Here is an 11116-nt window from a genome sequence, read left to right on the forward strand (position 1 = left end):
CTCTAACCACTTGCTTAGGCTGGGTTCAGACAAGCAGCGGGGCAAATATATCTCAAAGGGGCATACTTTTGACATGGCATCCCACAAATGGTTGAGACTTCCTTCCTCTTTCCGCTAGACACACCCTCTTTCTACCGACTCCTCCCCCTCGAAAGAGCCTTGGCACTAAGGAAAAACCTCTTTACCTTCTTGTAGCACACTGTGCCTCCAACTTCACTGTTCGCACAAAGGAGGCGGAAGGTTGGTCATGTTTTGCAGTGCTGCCACCTCTGTTTGAACTCAACCTTAGAGCCTTCCAAAGCTACCTACCTATCCACGATCTTAAAAGGGGTATTGGATTGTTTTTGTCCAATAGCAGCCACATAGACCACACTGTGGTGATACACTTCTAAACTTGGAGATTCATTCCCTTGTAGGAAACTTGTTTATTGTTGTTTTCTAGAGAATCAGATTGAGCCTTTTGGAAGCAGTCTTGACCATAGAGCTCTTATCCTTCTTCGACATCTCCTAAAATTGGTCCTTGGATATTGGTTTTTCCAATAATTGTGTTTTCAAGGCTAGACTTATGTTCTGGGGGGAGAAGTCGCCCTTCTTAGAGGCCTCAGCTAGGATTTTCCCTTTCTCACTAATATAGCACTTAGTCAACTCCAATCATTGTACCTTATGCAAAGAGAGCCAAATTGCCTTTGTGTTGGTCAAGACCAAACTCATGAAGTTGGCTTCCAACTCATTTAGCTAAAACTTATGTTTGCAGTCTTATAGTGAGAGGATGCAAAGAGTGCTTGATCCAAGATGTCCAACCAAGTCTTCATACCTTTATTATGCATGCTCTTAGCTAACCTCAACTTACTAAATAGTGGTGAGAAGCCATGCTGAAAGGCAACATCAATAAACCAGTTTGACTAGAGGAGGCGTGGGTTGCCCTAGCTCCTCCAATCACAATCCTTTATTATACTTCTCCAACATTTAAATAAAGCATTAAGGGCCTCAGACGTGTTGACTTTAGCATTTTTTCCTCTTGAAAACAAGACATTCCCAATTAATGTTTGACTAGTTTCTAGCTAGAAGCTTACTAGCTTCCATCATGGCTTTGTCTATCAATGCCCATGGCTAATTAGTGTAAAGGCTCTTAATTTGTTTTAGGGACATATGACTAGCTTTGTCCCTTAATGATTCTAAACCAAGACCACCTTCTTTTTTGTGAGACACAAGAACCTCCCAAGATATTGCATGCCATTGATGTTTGTCCCCCACCTTCCATAGGAAGGTTCTCAACTATCTTTCTAGGCGATTCCAAGATGATGCTGGAAAGGCAAGGATCTCTGCTATAAAAATAATACTTGCAACAAGCATTGAGTTGCAACTCACTAACCTACCCCCAAAGGAGTAAGTTTCTTGTGACCATTTGGATATCTTCCCCTAACACCTTTGAGAAAACCATTTGAAGCATTGTGACTAAGTTAAGCCATAACTAAGAGGGTAGCAAAGGTATGTGAAGACCTCTACCTTCTTCAAAATCCTAAAGCCATACTCTCCCATCTAGTCAAGGGGATCATTAGGACCTATGTATAACATCTCCATCTTGTGATGGCTAATAAGTGAGCCAAACAAGTCAAAGAATTGTTGAAAAATATCCATTAGTGTATCCACTTGCTCCTTGTCTGATCTAACCATGTTTGAATTGTTGTTTACAAAACATTTTGACATGAAGTACTTATTATTGGGGAGTAGCAAAGGCTTGAGGGTGCCTCTTTGAACCAGCCAATCTAGGTAGCAGGGGGTGCATGATCGCCGCAAATAGTAATGGAACAAAAGGACACCCTTGGCGTACCAATTTGTGAAGGTCAAAGGAATTAGATAGGGAGCCATTTATACTGACATAGGCAGTAGTATTCACGAATAGAGTGCATACCATTTGAATAAAGCCCTTGCGAAAGCCTATAGTAGATGATGCAATTATAATAAAGTCCTAGCTGATGTGCTTGTATGCATATTATTTTTGGCCAATGGATATAGCCCAATCAATTGCTAGCATGAGATTCATTATTGCATCATGAATCTCATGATGCAATATGAATCTCATGCTAAAATATGAATCCATATCAGTTCCAATATACAGCTTTGGAGCGGACACGCTTGATTCTTGTGGCCAATGCTTTCCCCAATATCTTGTAAGATTTGTTGGGGATAATCAAAGTCCTATACATACCATCTGATGCCTCACCATTCAATGCTCTCAAACTATAACTCAAACCAGAACCTAAGGTCAATATACCATGGGATGATAGAAGGGATCCCCCAAAATACCTAAAGCTCATAGATCAACATGGATTTGACGTTGTCATTCAAATCCACTTTGGCAACTTTCCAGATGCTTATTACACTTGCAAGCAAAGTAAACACTTTGCTAAGGATTACCCAAGTAAGAATCTAGAGCCAAACAAAGAAAATCTCGAAGCACCCAAAGAAATTGCAACTAAGCCCACCTTGACTAAGGCTTCCACATTGAAGGGTGATAAAGAAGCACCCAGAGGTAAGAAGGATGAACTCAAAAAGAATGAAGCTCTCCTTGGTCAAAGGAATCAATTTGCTAGCAGCAAACATGCTTCTCTAATCTTCAAGGATGTTAAGGGCAAAGAAATGAGAACATTGGCCCTAAGAATGGTAAGGCAAACTTCAAAAATCAAAAGCAAGCAAAGATTTCTATCAAATAGTTGGTAAAGATGCCACTTGTTGATTATAATTATCGTGCACTTGGGGAGGAGTCTAAGCTCATAGATCAACCATACTATGACAATATGAATCAAACTTAGAAGGTCATAGCCATATCATGAAATGTCTAAGGATTGTGCTCAAAATGAAGAAAGGAGACAATGTATTATACTTTGAGGAGAAAACCATATCGTATATTGCTCCAAGAGATAAGGGTGGGTGAATAGGAACTGCTCACATTGTCCTTCACAGGTTACCGCTCACTTGCTAGAGATTGAACTAAAGGGAGAGGAGGTTCAATGATGTTGATCAAGGATTGTTATGTACCCAGCTAGGCAAAGGACGATGGCTCTATCCTAGCACCTAAGTAGACATGCATGGGAAGAAGGCTTTTGTCATCGTAGTCTATGCCTCAAACAACTCTTCAAGATGAGTGCAACAATGGAATTTGCTAGCAAGTAGACTAGTTGTGGATCTCATCTGAATGATGGGAGACTGGAATATGATGTTGGGAGATAGTGATACATCCCATGGGAATGGCAATGTACTACACGAGGAAAGAGAGAATTGGAACAAACTACAATTAGCCCACTGCATGGTGGACTTAGCTTCTACCTTTAGCATGGAAGCCCTTTCACTTGGCACAACCACTAGAAAGGGGATTTTCGATAGGTTGGTAGATTGGACACGGCCTACATTAGTAGTGGTGCCTAGTGGATTGCTCCTAATTGTACCTTTTGTGTCTTACCTAAGATAATTGCCTCATATCATTGCTCCATACTACAGATAACACTTCAGCCAGTTCTAGGAGGAGACATGAATGGTGGCCCACCAATCTTTCGACTCAAAACAACCTTTTTGGAGGGTCCATTATTAGCCACCCTCTATTAGGAAAACTAGACCAATTTGGGATGAAGCCAAGAAGAATATATCTAGCCCCCCACTAAGGCATGGCTAGAGAATAATAAGGTTGTGACCTTGAGTGTTAAGAACCATGGCAATTTTGTAGCTCAAAAGAAGAGAGTTGATATGAACAATGTTGCCCAAGCTTGTCTTGCTATTTTAGTAGTTGTCTCTCATTTCCCCAATGACCCTATTCTCTATAATGTGTTACAAGAGATCAAAACACACATTCAAACATAGGAAACTCTTAAGGTCTAGGTTGCAAAAGTGCAAGTCAAAGTAAGATGGGAAGGTGAAGGGGATCCTCCCTCCAACTTCCATTTTCATTCCCTGAAGAAGAAAAGGAAGCATGAATGGATTGTTGTATTGAAGATCAAGGAGGCACCAAACTCACTAATAAGGAGGATATCAAGTGTGATTTTAGAGATCACCTAGCAGCTATTGCTAGTCAACGGTTCAAAAATTCTTAGGATTACAACTGCAAGGTTCAATCCTCTAGGGCAATGCACCAACACAATATGTCTCTTGTATCCAACTACACATCCCAACACCCAATCCTTTGAGAATCCTTTTCAATAGAGGTGCTAAGGAGAGCCATGAAGAAGCCTCTACCCACAAAACGGAACTTAAGCATAAATGCTTTGCCTTGGGAAGGTGTTCTGAACAAATGATTGAACTTCTCTTATAAGGTAGGCCACCCAATGAAATAGACGAAGATACCAAAAGTAACGTAGTCAACATATCATTGATAAATGTGTTGAAGAGACAAGGACACTAAGGCTTTGAAGCAAGACTTTCCAATAGCAATTGCCTCTGCTTTCTTCCTCTAGTTAATGGTTGCATCCTCCTCTTTGACCACGTGCTCCACCTCTACCATATCAGGAGCTCTTGACTGCACCATATATCCATTTCCATGCCTCCCCCATTCAAACAAGCATGCTTCTTTCCATCTTGATCCTCCTCTCCCTTGGACCCTCCTAGTCATTTGATGGACCTTGCACCTTGCATACATGCAAGGGTAGGGGGAATCATCACATGTCAAGACACCTTGAAGGCTTTAATGATTGGACAACCCAACTTTAATAGCAATTATTCCCAATAGAGAGGATTCTTGTGTACTTCTTTGTTGTTACTCAAAGTTATTGTGGCTAGACTGTTGGTGTGATTTTGAAAAGGAGAAGGGAAATATTTAAGAATTATACTATAAGCCCAAACATGTGTATATGTTGCATAGCTACTCTTTTCTACTGTGAGAAACATAACTTTCTTAGCTCATTGGATACAATAAAAATCATGCCAACAAGGTCATGGCATTGTGGCTTGAGTGTGGGTTGAGTTAATCACATGTGTGAGTTCAAAGCCTATGGCCCACATCCCCTAAGGCATAATAAAGTATCTATTCACATTGTGAGGGTTTTTTTTAGATGTCCTAACTAGCTATGGATATGAAGTGACCCATAGATTAGTTATAATGTTAGACAACAAAGATGGTTTTGTACCTTTGGGCAGATGACGTGCACCATGCATGTGTACTAGTAAGTGTGCATTGTGTGCTAGTGATGTGTAGTAGTGCATTATATAGTGCATTATAGTTATGCACCTACAAAGTGTCCTAAGGGTAGTAGTGCGTTATATAGTGCATTATATTTATGCACCTACAAAGTGTCCTAAGGGTGGTGTAAATTAGCCTAAGTACGAAGTGGGCTAATTACTTGAGCCAACATTAGAAGGGTGCTAATGCACTATGCATGTGCAGTATGCACTACGTTCCTACCATATGTTTGATGTACCTACTGCCTTAGACTTTCTAAGTTGAAATAGGAAAATGAATATGGGGAAACTAAGAAAGTCAAATGGATCAAAAGCGTGAGCTCCAATACTGCTTGTAAGAGAGAGGCTTGAGAGGAGAGAGAAAATAGAAGAGAGAGAAAGAGTGCAGAGGAGTGAGGAAGACTAGAACACGTGGGAGAAAGATAGGAAGAAGAGAGAGAAAGAGGCAAAAGCCACTAAAGCTATATAAAAGAAGGTAGAACATAAAGAGGATTGTTTAGTACTAAACAATGATACAAAAAGCAATCCTCTTATATCTCATATACTCATGCTAGTGTGGGTATAATATTTCCCACTTATTTTCTCTAAAGGAATAGTACTTTTCCCACTTCTTTACAACATGAAGGTTCTTCATCATGATGAGTCATTGCTTGGAAGTGTATTCAACAATTTCATTACTTTTAATTACATCTAAAGATTGTGTGTGCGTGCGTGCATGCGTGCGTGCATGTGTGTGCGTGTGACATCATGCCATTTGTTACTTGGCCAACCACCAAGGCTAAGCTACTTGAGTATTAAAAAGCCAACTACTAAAGGGTTGCTATAGGTAAATGGGTGGAATTTGCTAATAATTTCTCTCTCTTGCACTCCTAAGAGTTTCCTAATGATCACTCAAGTAGTCCAACAAAATTTCCGATCCCCAAAATTGACCCTTGTTCACACTTTTGAAACCCCACCCCATTAATATTTTTGCATTATTGCATCACTAGTGATTCAACATTTATTTCCTTATTGTGCTAATCAAATTTCCTTCCCAAAATTCTTTAACCATGGAGAAAAAAACAACCACATGATTTGTACCAACTCTATTTCAAGCACATAGATTCTTCATAATACCCTCAAATCCACTTTATGAAAGTTTAATTACTTTGAGACCTCTCAAATAAAAATAAAAAAACAAAAGGTCCACATAGTAAATAATTTTCATTTTATCATGATCAGAATTGGGACTCAACGTTATACTGCTACTCTTATTATTCAAGTGTCAATGCTCTTCTTTATCTCAAATGTAGGGATTTCTTCCTTTTCTATTAAATAAGTAATTAGTTTCATATTTGAGCTCTTGAGAAATATAATTTTCAATGCAAATATTTCATTCCACTACATAGCTAGACTCCTTAAAAACCCGAATCCCATCTATACACAAATATGAAGTTATCAACCATTTTTTCTTCCAATAAAAATCAAACCAAGTTTTATACTTTTAACTCATGTAAAATGATACTACATAGTATAAAAATATTTTAAAAATAAAAAAAGAGTTAAGACACTTCTCTCTAACTACCTCTAAATTATTTAAGAAAATAGTGAAAAAAAGGTTTTAGTAGTAGTTTCTAAATAGGATTTCTTGCTTAAAGTTATAATGCCTAGTATTGTAAAAATAATTATTTTTCATTTTAAAACAAAATTTAGAACCATACACTTACTTAGAAAATTCCTCTGTCACCATGAGGCACTCTTGAAGGTTCATCTTGCAATTCAGTAGACACATATCATCGGAAAAGCCTCATACAACAATCACTTTGAATATCGCTTTGGATTTAGGATCCCTACACTTTGCAAAATAATTTTGGCACTCCTGCAAGTGAAGTAGGCTTAGTAGTAGTTCTTTTGAATAAACCTTTTAAAAACTAAGGTTTAAATAAAAGATCATTCTCTTATGATTATTATTATTTTTGCTTCTCTCCTTCTCATACCCCTTCAAGTCTTTTCAACCTCTATGGCTCCTCTTCCCCCTTCTCTCCTTCTATTAAACTCCCTAAAAGAGTTTGTATTTTTTCCTTTTATAATGCCAATGGTTGATTATGAAAATTAATTATTAGCATGAGCCGAGCTTTTAGTTGAATCAAAATTGGATTTTTCTTATCAACAAGTAGTTTTATATGATCCTTTGCTTATCGAGAGTCTATTAGATTGACCAATATTGGCCTTCCCTTATAGAATAGTTTTGTATTTTTTGGTTGGGAAATCTATGTCAAATTGTCCTACTGTGTTGAAACTCTATCCACTATAAACTCATGTGAAGTTTGAGAAGAGTATTGATACACTTGCATTGGACTACTAGTATGAGACTAAGACACGAATGTTTAGAAAAATAGGGATCCATCCTAAATATTAACACTTCAACACATTTTATGCACAGTTGGTTTTAGGTATTATGAATACCACTCTACTATGTGGTTTTCAATGTTTGGTACCTATTTGGGTCCCTTCATTGAGATACAATCTCTTGCTAATTTCCTAGCACTAATAGGCTACCAAGAAGTTCGTAACTCTCTAATAGACTTCCTGAAATTTCTAGCTCTATGCCATATGTTTTGACTTGCAATAACAAGCATCAAGGATCATTAGAAGTATTTGTAAATTTTAGGAAAATTTCTCCCTCAAGGTTGACTATATGGCATTCACAAAGAGATCCTTCCTTGGAAAGTTGGTTGGTATCTTACTGCCTTAGAAGAATCTAGACCATTTGCTCCACAAAACATTGAGCTTGACAACAATTTAATCAACAAGCTCATATTATATAGATGTGGACTTTGAAGTTCCTTTTATCTCTCTTTATATCCATTCTTTTTCTCAAGTCATAGCACTTATTGATGCCCATCTAGACTTCTTCTCTAATTACGGTTGTACATCTCACCCGATATCTAACAAGGCAAACAATGAGCAACCCCATCATCTTAAGGTTTCTCTAATTATGGTTGTACATCTCACCAATCTAACAAGGAAAAGCATGAGCAACTCCATCATCACAAGTCTTTGTGCATCATACCACTTTAGCCTTTAGAAAAGTTTCTAGATCTTGTTTCTTAGGAATCCTTTAGGGTGCTTTCCCTCAAGCCATTAATATCAATAGACCTAGAAAATGTCATTTTGAAATATTTTAGAGTAATCACTCCATCTCACTTTCCCTTAACTTGGTTTGCTATTATCAATAATAATTAATACTTTTTTTTGGGCTATGATCCTTTCTTTTGCGAGGTTGTATCATGTACCATGAGAGACAACATCTACGAAACATTTGCATTGAATTGATTGGAAAAGATGGTAATAGTGTATCAATTGCATATAATTTTTTAGAAGACTGTTGTTTTTTTTCCAAAATTTTTTAGGAGTTCTCATTCTCCCCTACTTAATTGTGAAGTGTTCTCAGGAGCACTATGAACATCACCAACATCTTGTGCACCATGAGCATCACTATCCTTTTCTAAGAAATTCGTAATAGTGACTATCGTATAAGAGAACTAGGTCATCTTTTTTAAATTCATGTACTAAAATATCATATAAGAGAATTAGGTCATCTTTTTTTATCATGCTAATCCTTTTGATAATTTTGTATTACTTCCAATCTTTGCAAGGCCAACAAGTGCTCTTCATCTCATTTTACAAGTTCTAATATACTTCATTTCAATGATTTGGCATCTCCTAAGTGTAATGAGAGGGGTGCCCTTAATGCATGCAACTCTTGCTCAATAATAGGAAAAATGACATTAGTTCTATAAACCAAATAAAATGGTATCTTTTGCATGGTTACCATATAGGTAGTTCAATAAGCCCAAAGTGCCTCATACAGACACTCATTCTAGTCTTGTCTATGTGAAGCGACTCTTTTGGTCAAATTACCACATAGAATTCTATTGGTCGGTTCTACTTGTCCATTAGTTTAGGGATAATAAGATATTGATTTTGTATGCTTAATTTTATATAGTTTGGTTAGTTCGCTAATCAAACCATTCAAGATTTGGGATTCTCCTTTCACTAATTCCAATGGGCATTCAAATTATATAATGATATTTTCATGAATGAATTTAGCTATGTTAATAATCTTGTTTGTTTTGAGCACTTTCATTCCCAATAATCAATGCAAACTAAAATATAGCAATTAGATCTATATCTAGTGGATGAAACAATTGGATCCACAAAATCAATTCTCCATTTCTCAAAAGGTTCCAATGCTAATATGGGTGCCAAAGGTGCAACACAACTTTTAGAAGGTCAACCATTCTTTGATATGCATCACATTTTCTACAAAGTAATGAGCATCTTTGAATAGGTTAGATGATTGATAATTGGCTAATAAAACTTTTATTGTAGTCAATTCACTAACGAAATGCCCACCACAAGGCTTATCATGTAACACCTTTAAAACTATGAAAATTTCATCTTCTCTTATGCGTATATAATAGATGTCCTCTCTTGGAGAGAATTTCTATAAATAGCATCCTAGTAATCCATAACGGCATACTTGCATCAATATTTGTCTCTTCTTTTGTTTGTCAAGTCCATGTGGATATTGAGTTGTACTAAAAAAGCTAGCAATATCCACATACCATGGGACTTGTGTCTCCAGAATGAAAAGTGATGGCAGGCAAACCATCTTCAACACCTTTCTTCTTATCAAAGGTTAGTAATCCTCAAACATGATCTACTAAAACATGGGCTTTCCCCACTCAAATAACTATTTAAAACTCAAACTCTTTAATAAATAAGATCCATTGAATTACCCACCCTAAAAGCTTTGCTTTATTAAGCAGAACTTTCATGCTTCATGGTCTACATAATAATAAAAATACTACCCAATAAATAGTGTATAATTTTTCTATTGCAAAGACCATCTATAAGCATTTTTCTCTAAAGTGGTATAATTCCACTTTGCATTAGTTAGATTTCTACTTACATAGTAAACATGTTGTTCCATATTGTTATCCTTTGCTTGACAAAAAACCACTCCCACTACTTATACAGATGCATCCACATGGATATGAAATTCTTTTTTCCAATCACATGGTACAAGAATTAGTCCGCCAATTAACTTTTGTTTTAGAAATTCAATCACTTCCTAACATGCATTATGCAAGTTATAAGGGTTATCCTTTCTTAATAGATTTGTTAATGATGATGCTACCTTTGCAAACTCTGACATCTTCATAAATCAAATCCTTAGTACTTTTATCTTCTTTGCTTGCAATCATTAAGTAATCTAATATTGTTTCTTTGGAGGTTGAGATCTAATGAGTAATGTCACTATTAGAGTCATTATAGCTTATGAGAAATTTATATGTCATTAATTAGAGGCATTATCTCATGACAGATTTATGGCATACTCACCAATACGAGCTTGTTCTACTATGTTGCATTGATGTACCACATTTATTTCTATTTTATTTGATATTGTTGATTGTTGTGTTTTAAATAGCCATGCATAAGGTCCACCACCAGCCTTCTCTACATTAGAACAATATACCTCACCATTTGATTTCTCATCCATTCCACTATCTACTTTATCTCTTGATTTTCTCAAGAACTCTTTCAAAATTACTTGTATTTTCACCCTATCATTTTGAGGATCAATAATGATTCTACCTTTACATTGGTCTTGGTCACATTGTGCTTGATATATACTAAGGTCATCCCAATAGAATAGATATGAAGTAACATTTGCTAATGAACAAACCACTAGATATTTTATACGTAATTGTACCCTAGTATTTACAAATTTCACATTCTGAAGTAACCCTAGAGAAGTTACTTTTCTTTAATCTTCCACATGTAGAACTATGTGCATAGGCTCTATATTCTTCAACCCTAATTCTTGCATTGTTTTCTTTGTCACTTAAGTTAACAACTACACCACCATCCGATTGAAATCCCTTTGAACTTTAGTCAATAG

Source organism: Lygodium microphyllum, chromosome 9 (assembly GCF_053477565.2).
Source record: "Lygodium microphyllum isolate KBCC chromosome 9, Lygodium_microphyllum_v1.1.10, whole genome shotgun sequence".
In the NCBI taxonomy this organism is placed as follows: domain Eukaryota; kingdom Viridiplantae; phylum Streptophyta; class Polypodiopsida; order Schizaeales; family Lygodiaceae; genus Lygodium; species Lygodium microphyllum.